This window comes from Henckelia pumila, chromosome 3 (assembly GCF_033568475.1).
Source record: "Henckelia pumila isolate YLH828 chromosome 3, ASM3356847v2, whole genome shotgun sequence".
In the NCBI taxonomy this organism is placed as follows: Eukaryota; Viridiplantae; Streptophyta; class Magnoliopsida; order Lamiales; family Gesneriaceae; genus Henckelia; species Henckelia pumila.
Genome location: NC_133122.1, coordinates 171,626,295 through 171,632,429, shown reverse-complemented (window position 1 = coordinate 171,632,429; position 6,135 = coordinate 171,626,295). Strand labels below are relative to the sequence as shown.

General features: G+C 32.2%; 1 long non-coding RNA gene across 1 annotated transcript; it reads right to left on the bottom strand.

Moving 5' to 3' along the window:
• Positions 1-265: 265 nt before the first annotated feature.
• Positions 266-2,931, bottom strand: LOC140892136 (uncharacterized). Its single transcript, XR_012152745.1, has 3 exons — positions 986-2,931; positions 684-760; positions 266-591 (listed from the first exon to the last, which is right to left on the bottom strand). It is a non-coding gene; the product is annotated as an uncharacterized lncRNA (long non-coding RNA).
• Positions 2,932-6,135: the final 3,204 nt, after the last annotated feature.

The window sequence follows — 6,135 nt, the reverse complement described above, 5'->3', positions numbered from 1 at the left end:
TTAAAAGTATTATTTTTTTGATCAAAAATATTAGTTTTTATGCTAACAATATTAGTTTTTATGTCAAAAATATTATATCTAACGATGCTAGTTCATATTAAAAGTTTTAATTCTTATGTCAAAAATATTAATTTTTATATTAAAAACATTAGTTTTTCGGTCAAAACTATTATTTTTCAACATATTTTAATTTGACATAAAAAGTATTAAATTAAAATTATTAGTTTTTCGCATATTGTTTATAGAGATAAATTTATGTCGATAATTCATTTATATTGTTATATATATATTTTCTGTAGTGAAGTTAGAGGTTTCCTTACACAGTGTAGACAAAATATGTAACTTGACAGCTCTCCATAATAAATTAACTCTCGATAATTCTTCCTCCCCTACTTAAATCTCTTCAAACGGAGCATTATTCAACTATGCTACTTCTACCACTTCTACTTTGCCCTTGAACGCCAATCTAGTGTTTATCTTTGTGCTAGTTTCAATACATCCCCGGCGAATGTAATCTTGTTTGAATCTATTATCCGGGCCAATCTCAACACATGCAAAGCTTGTGGAGCAGCCGATGACACTGAGAAATTCCTGAAAGATCCAAATAATCGGTCAGCATAATGAACAAAAATAATCAAAAATGGAATTCTATGAAAAATTTATTTATTTGATGAGGGAGTTGCCTTTTGGGAAGGTGCAAGTAATCTTGGTTGATTTTCTTGATGCCACAGCCTTTGTTCACGTTCAAAAAATTAACCTCCTGTAAAATCAAGCTCAATGAGACCCATTGGGGTCTTCTGAAATTAAGGTCATTATAAAAAAAAAAACTAATAGAATCAAACATCATCTTTAGCTGATCAATGAATGAGAAATGTCAGAGTTAAAAATATTAGAATTGCGCTGTTCATTATCTCTTCAAACTCAAATAAAATAATCACAGAAAATACCTTTTTCAATTTTACTATGGTGGCATCACAGAAAATACCTTGTGTTTTGCTGTCCACCACCGCCGCGAGCAGTTGTTAGCTTTAGAGGTACGATAATGTCCGCCTGCAAGAAATATTGAATCCCACAAATACTAAACAAAGATTCCAAGTGCGTACACTACACACTAATGTACCAAACTTAGCTAAAAGATTAACTAAAATAACTACTTTTGTGATTCCACGGTATATATCAAATAGTTATCACTTCACTTCCTTTGATTATGAAGATTGATTGAAAAGCTGCACGCAACTCCCGAACCGCGACGATAGTTTGTCATGAACATGTTGAGCTCGTGGCAAAGCACAAGAGCAACCACTCGCGTTCGCTCCATCGCTACAAGATCAGACATAACACCATATGGATGAAATACATAACTTAATTCCCGAGTATTCAATGGGAATGATCAGCACGTCACCGAATGCTTCGTCCAAGTTGCGGTTTTCACGGGCAATTAGTATATCTTCCCCAAATTGATCAGCATTTTTTGATAAGTCCACTAAATAAAAGAGAAATGGTCCGACTGGCTCATTAACACCCAAATTACTTGACCTAACTTCAAATCTTTCTAAATTGGCTTCACAATAAATCCAAACTTGTAACACAATCATTAGATACAAACCATGGACTATAACATAAGAATACCATGATTTAATAAATTAAATCATGTGCTGACAGGATATATGTGGACTATAACATAAGAATACCATCATTCATGTAATCCGGTAGATTTTCTATTTTGTCCAAATCCCATCTGCAACAAATTAAAAATAACTAGATGGTACATAAATGAGGCAGTTCAGAAAGATTTGAAGTTAGGATACAGAATAATGCAGGCACCCAAGACTCAAAACATTAAATAAAATTTGGATACATAATATATTGAGTTTAATGTCGGTTTCTCGTGGCAACATCATGGATTCATACAACCCAAATCCCTGTAGATTGTCATTGCAATAAATTAAATAAACTCAAAAATTATGGAGAGTAAGTGAGTCTTGTACTAAAACTTATACCTGAAGCTTCACCACAATTACTTTAGTAACCTGAAGCTCACATACGGTTGTCCAGGCCAAAAAAATGCAAAAACTCCAAATATATATAAACAAAAGCACAAAATCTGCTCGAGCTGCAGTGATCAAATGAACAAAATTGATACCAAAAATAGGACTATGATGTCGATCTGAAGTCTGATTAAGAGATTGCCGCTTTACAAAAACCTATAAGTGATTATATATAATATAATGGTAAATCTGTACAACACCACGAACAAATCACAAGTAAAGGAGGTAAGCAGTTAGCTACTCTACTATTGATTTTTTTTTCCCCCTTTTTTTGGCTTGTTGAATTAAATATATAAATTTACCAAATCACTAACGCAAGTTTGAACCCAGATGACTGGATTCATTGAAATTCCGGAAAAGTAATTCCATCACAAGCATGACACAGAGAAAACAATCCCAGATCAACATTCAACAACAACTAGAGAGTAAATCATCACACCAAGAAACTACAAATTTCACGCCCTCTCCTAAATTACATTAAATACACACACAAACTCGTAAAATTGCCATTACTAGTGATTAAGTAGCAGGAACCTTACGGTTCGGGATCGCAAAGTTCTCGAAGTCAGGGCATGGGCGGCATTGTTGACGGACGACCCGATGGCCGTATCGGACATAGTATCAACTCTATTTAAGGTGGGTACTAATCCGGGTATAAGAACCCTAATTTTGTACGACAATTAGGGCGAAAAAAACCAGAAATCGACAAAAATATAGATGAGTCGTTCAATTAACTTGAGCTTTGAATGAAAGAGGTGGGAGAATGAGAGTGTCCTTCTCGTTGATGGCGTGCCCTAAATGAAGAAAAAGAAATTGAAATCGTGATTAAACTAAGGGCAAACTAAAGATAAATCTCTAATCAAAACATAACTTCATGATCAGTCCTTTTGTCATAAAATTGTATTCTGTACTCTCTGATTCCCTCAAAGTTTTTCTCAAAACTCCCTATTTCATATTTTATATCATTTTCTATTTAAATATTATTTTATTCTTTTAAAACTTTATTTCCTGTGAAAGGACTCTTCAACCTTTCCTTTTATTTTTCTTTTTCCCCTCTCTCTTTTTCACCATTTCTCTCGGCACTAACCAAAAATCCCAATCAAAAAAATTGAAAACCAGCGAGTCACCTCCTCAACTCTGCCCCTTATTCTTCTCCTTTATCTTCTTCTTCACCACTCGTTTTCGCTCGACGGAAAAAACCACCCATCTACAAAATCCCAGAGTAAGATCTATAAATTGAGGAAATCAAGCGATGGACAATCAATGTGTCCGAAAGAGTAAGCTCTTTTTTTCTTTGGCAAATGACATATACAAGTTTTGTGGCATTTATTTATTTTAACGTTTTTATCGGTGGAGAAGGAGACAAACAAAGAGTTTATTTTATGTTCCATATATGCTTGCAGGTATTGTGGTTGCTATAATACTTTCAATTAATATTTTTCCTCGAAAAGTGTTATTAGAAATCATGTTTAAATTTTCAATAATCATAAAACAATTTTTATATTTTTTTGACAAATTATTAACTACGTTGGTCGAAAGAATCAAAATTGAACTCTCAAAATAGTCAATCCATATGCCTTAAACCATTATACGTATATTCAAAAAAAATGTGTTGTAATTAGTATTAAGTACAAAATGAGAAATTTAGAATATGACCATCATAATAGTGTTCAAAATCACATTTAATGGAAGAAAACACACACTTTTATAATAAGAAATATATAGAAGACACGATATCTAGCTTCTTTTCCCTTGTAGTGGTAACTGGTAATTAAATGAGAGATGGTCAAACAAAATAAATGTATATGTAGATGCCTTGAATGTAGAGGATATTTTAGCTTGTGTACGTATATTGCCTTCAAACACGTAAGAAAAGAAAACATAGTAAAACAGAGGAAAATAAAGGTAAAATAGGATAGACAAAAAAAAATCGTAGAAGGCCTGTAAGGTTTATTGCATTCAATTAAGCTGTGAATTTTTTTCGATTCCTCATCTGCTGCTAGATTTGTTGATAGGAGTTATTGAAATTCTTAGCTACGACATCGAAAAATATTGGTCATTGTACTCCCTTAAATTTCTTCTTTGGGTTCAAGAATATTTAAAATAGCTTCTTACGCGATTATTTTCAAAAAGTTAAATTGATTTAGTAAAAAAAAAAAATAGACTGCAAATTTCTTATTTTAACTGTGCTTATTATTTGAAAATCAATGGCTAAAGGAGGATGTGATCCCGAGAAATCCATGTGATTGAACATTGATGAGTTTTGATGAAACGTGTAATCCTTGTCTTCAATTAGTTCTGAAAGTCTTGATTACAATAATGATACTTCTTAGTTAATTCTAAACATTTTGACTTTGTTGCAATGACAATCCGGTGTGTTTGAACACACACCCCATGGGGTTACTGTTGTTTTTGTGTGTAGATATGGCAGGTAGCTAAAGTCATCAGGAGCCCAAAGATGGTACTTCTATAGGTAGTAATAGCTCGAGTTGATGTCTGAGTTTTGTCTGTACCAGTATATATATCTACAAGTATACTAGGGCGTGTCCGGGAGTTTTTGGTTTGTATTTTTTTCTTGTTTATTTATATGTGAGATTGTTTTATACCATGATGTGTGTAAACGTGATTTATGTTATTGCATATATTATAATTCTACTCAATTTTCCGCTGGTATTTTGTTACTGAATTTTCACATTTTTCGTTGGTTTTAAGTTGTCATAGTTGATTTCATATTATTTTTTGCTTCATTCTTTTTGTTGATCTCAATTTCTTATTGATTTCATTGCCGAATGGATTCTCTCGAAGTTTGAGGTTTGATTAGTAGTTTGTTTTGTTTTGCAAATTGCATTGATATAATGATTTAATTTTTTGGTGTTGGTGTTATTTGGTTTTATCTTGACGTTGGTGTTTTTTGGTTCAACCCCATGTAGTACTAATATATTATAGAAGTAGCATTATTTTGATCATGATATTAGTACCAGGTGAACGTAACTGTAGTACTAGTATTATTGATACCCGGTATTAGTATCGAGTGCACGAATACAACTCATACATGTGTCCATTCTACCGTGTTTGGATATTATTGATATCACAATTAAGCTATTGTATACCACAAATCAAGACATAAGTACTACATAGTAAGACCATTTGTACTGATAATATCATCCAAGAATAAAGATCACTAAGCCATACATGTGTTTATGGTACCACACATTGGTATTATTGATATCACAATTAAGCTAAAATGTACCACTATTAAAGATATAAGTACTGATTTAATTTCTTGGTGTTGGTGTTATTTGGTTTTATCTTGACGTTGTTGGTGTTTTTTGGTTCAATCTCATGTAGTACTAATATATTCTAGAAGTAGCATTATTTTGATCATGATATTAGTAACAGGTGTACGTAACTGTAGTACTAGTATTACTAATACTTGGTATTATTATCGAGTGCATGAATACAACTCATATATGTGTCCATGGTACTGTGTTTGGATATTATTGATACCACAATTAAGCTATTTCATACCACAAATCAAGACATAAGTACTACATAGTGAGACCATTTGTACTGCTAATATCATCCAAGAACAAAGATCACTAACCCATACATGTGCTTATGGTACCACACATTGGTATTATTAATACCCAAATTAAGCTAAAATGTATCACTACTAAAGACATAAGTACTATCTAATAAGATCTTTTGTATTGTTAATACCTTACAAGAATGAAGACCACTAAAGCATATATATGTTCATGGTACCTAACAATGATTATTATTGATACCCCAAACTAAGATATTCTGTACCACATATCAAGACATAAGTACTTCATTGTAAGACGTTTTGTACTATTAGTATCACACTAGAACAAAGATCACTAACTCATACATATTTTCATAGTACCACATATTGCTTATTATTGATACCATAATTTAGCTTGAGTATACCACAAATGAAAACATAAGTACTACATAACAAGACCATTTGTACTGTTGACACGTTACAAGAACGAAGACCACTAAATCATATATGTCTTAATGATACCACACATTAGGGATTATTTATATCATAACTAAACTGTAA